The following is a 3,613-nucleotide window of genomic DNA, read 5'->3' on the forward strand; positions in this document are numbered from 1 at the left end:
TCCTTTATATTCTCTCATTGATGATCCCAATTGTATGGAGCTTAATCGCATTTTGTCTTTAGAGTATGAGAAAACTCTGTCAAAGGTTTGTTGAGTGTTCTCAAAGGAGGGATTGTTGGTGTCACTAGGCATAGCTACCAGGTAACTCAGGGGAGTGGAAGGCCATAAGTGCCGATGAAACTCCTTTGCTCTGGGTCTAAGTGAGCCACAGTGACTCCATCTTGAGAACTTTCACCTACTTCTATGCTAACTGCTTACATGCCAAAGCAGGCTAAAGCAGTAATGTAATGGTCAGCTTTTCTAGCAGATAGCTGCTGTTTCGTTCATACTAACAAGGTCAAAGATAAGCAGACGATTGGGAATCTTCCTAACTGTAACTGCTTGAGGAGGGAGGGGAAAGAGGGGTAGGGGGAAAAGTAACAGACAAAGCCTGCACAGAAACTGCTTGGAATATAAAAGAGAAAACTTGCTTGTATTTGCTGCGTTTGATTTGAGACATGTTGGTCTCCTAGTGCCTATTCAGAGCTCTTGAATAAAGTTGTTTTGCTTCTCCACACCTGGTGTGTCTATTAGTGCGAAGCACACCGGGCAATGAACCCCGCTGTTTGCCTCCTCGGGCCCTTTTGGGCTGGCAACAACCCCACTGGCTGTTTAGCATGCTTCCTGTTTCAGATGTACTTAAATATTTTTGCTGTTACTTTTTAAGTCTTTGGCTAGCTGTTCTTCACATTCTTTTCTGGCCTTCCTAATTATATTGTTACACTTCATTTGCCAGAGTTTATGCTCCTTTCTATTTTCCTCAATAGGATTTAACTTCCACTTTTTAAAAGATGCCTTTTTGGCTCTAACTGCTTCTTTTACTTTATTTAACCACAATGACACTTTTTTGGTCCTTTTGCTATGTTTTTTTCATTTGAGTCATAAGGCAGAGGCAGGAATCAAAGGCAGAAGTTTGAAGCTGAAGGAGATCAGGGACTGGAAGCAGGCTAAAACAGAGCTGGGACAAGGGCAAATGTAGCTACAGGCATAGTACATATTGAGTGGGGACAGGCTTATAAGCCGGACTGCTAAATCAGCAGGCAGTCAGGGGCTATGGCCACTCTCACTTCCAAGGTGGTAGAGCTGGGCACATTGGTTGCCTAGCAGCGAAGTTAGTTGGGGAGCAGACCAGTATCTGGTCTGGTCTCCGACAGCACGGATATGTAATTGCATGCGTAAGTCATCATGCAGAGCAAGACTTTGTTCTGTTGGAGGCTGGGGTTCAGGTTTACTTTGAGGGGCCATAGGGGTGGCTGGTTACACCTTATCCCTAAATCAGTTTCATTTTGGAAAAAGTGGTTGTGTTCTCCTGGTTTAATTCAGGACTTGATCACTGATTAACAGTCAGTGACTTGAATTCATCTTGTGATAATAATCCACCTCCTGGAACTGCCTTATTGCTCATATAAAGTAACTTTGTGCCATAAAAATGTATTTTTGTGCTGGAAGGAGATGAGTCTGGCAGTTTAGAATGTTGAACAGATGGCAGTTTAGAAACCTGGACTGCAAATTCAGCTGTGCTTTGGGGTTCACACAGATCAGGTGACCCCTTTGGAATGTTGAAGAGCCAATCAGGTTCCAATCATGGCAATTTTACAATAGCTGGTGTTGCACCCTTATTGAACCACGAAAATAGCAGCTATTTTCATTTTCACATTATCAGTGTGGTATAAACTGCTGGATCCACTTTCTCAATGTGAACCTAGGTAATCAGATGCTACCTAACAGCTGTGCTTCTGTGGGATGTTACTGTAAATATCTCAAATAATTACGTATTCTTTTGGTCTTTAAAAAGTAGTGTTTGCAGGATAATGCTAAAAAAATATTATTGCCTTATGGCATTAAACTGGGAAAGAGCACTCTCATGCTTTATTCATTAATTAAATGCAAAAAAGAATTATGTTAATGCAGCATTATGGTTGGTATTAAATGAATTAATGTATTTAGCTTTTCTGCACCTAATGTAGGGGCTAATCACTTACACAATTTAAAATCCACACAATCCATAAAGTATAATAACAAACAGCAACCCATAGCTAAGTTGGCTCATAGATTCATGTAGTTTATAGCCAGAAGGGACCACCAGATCAGCCAGTCTGATCTCCTATATATCACAGACCACCAAAACCACTCAGCACCCACACACTAAACCCAAGTATTACAGCTCATAGGAGTCTAGACTATTATGTGCTAAGAATAGGAGGGATTGAGGTGCACCAATGCCCAAGCTCCTGTAATGGCAGGGAATTGATTAAGTGAGATAGGCCCAGATAATCCCAGTAAGTGACCTATATCCTATGTTTCAGAGGAATGTGAAACCCCCACAAGGTCACTGCCAAACTGACCTGGGGGAAAATCCCTTCCCCACCCTATATATGGTGATTAGTTAGACCCTGAGCATGTGTGAAATAACCATTCAGCCAAGCACCCGAGAGAGAGAGAATGTTCAATGCCACCTCAGAGCACACACTGGCTCATCCTGTCAGGGCTGATGATGCCCTGAAACATGAGTTGTTAGGAACAAAAGACAAACTGGAAGTGAGCCCCAGGGCTCCTGCTCCCCCTGCTCCCTGCCACCACAAGCATCTATCCAGTTTATTGCGCTGAGTGCAGCATGTATGACTACCTGCCCTGTGGGTGCAAGGCGCTCCTGGCCCTCAGAGACCGCGTACGGGCTTTGGAGGCCAGGGTGGAGGAACTGGATGAGCTAAGGGAGGCAGAGAGGTATGCTGATGAGGCTTTCCGGGACACTGTAGAATTGTCCCACCTCCAGTCAGACAGCCCCTGTGCTGTTGAGGAGGATGAAAGGCCCAGGAAAGCAGAGCAGTCAACGGGAGCAGAGGGAAACCTTCCCATAGTTGGGACCCTCCTCCCAGATGGTGTTAGGGTATCCTCTCACACTGAGGTTACCTCTTCGGGGGAGGGAACTCCAGTCACTAGGAAAAGGCAGATGTTAGTAATGGGAATTTTGATCATTAGAAACATAGATAGCTGGGTTTGTGATGATCGGGAGAACCGTATGGTGACTTGCCTGCCTGGTGTGAAGATTGCGGATCTGTCAAGGCATTTGGATAGATTTATGTGTAGTGCTGGGGAGGAGCCAGTGGTCGTGGTACATGTAGATACCAATGACTTAGGGAAGGGTAGGAGAGATGTCCTGGAGGCCAAATTTAGGTTGCTAGGGAAGAGACTGAAATCCAGGATGTCTATGGTGGCATTCTCAGAAATGCTCCCCATTCCACGTGCAGGGCCAGGTAGACAGGCAGAACTTCAGAGTCTCAATGCGTGGATGAGACGGTGGTGTAGAGAGGAGGGGTTTAGATTCATTAGGAACTGGGGAAACTTTTGGGATGGAGAGAGCCTATACAGGAGAGATGGGCTCCACCTAAACCAAAGTGGAACCAGACTACTGGCACTTAACATTGAAAAGGTTGCAGAGCAGTTTTTAAATTAGGAGATGGGGGAAAGCCGACTGCTGCAGAGGAGCATGTGGATCGGACAGAGACTTTGCTTAGAGGAGAGTCTATTGATAGAGATTCTCTAGGTTACAGTCAGGAGCAGAGGATGGAAGAGG

The sequence above is a fragment of the Trachemys scripta genome, chromosome 9 (assembly GCF_013100865.1).
Source record: "Trachemys scripta elegans isolate TJP31775 chromosome 9, CAS_Tse_1.0, whole genome shotgun sequence".
In the NCBI taxonomy this organism is placed as follows: Eukaryota; Metazoa; Chordata; order Testudines; family Emydidae; genus Trachemys; species Trachemys scripta.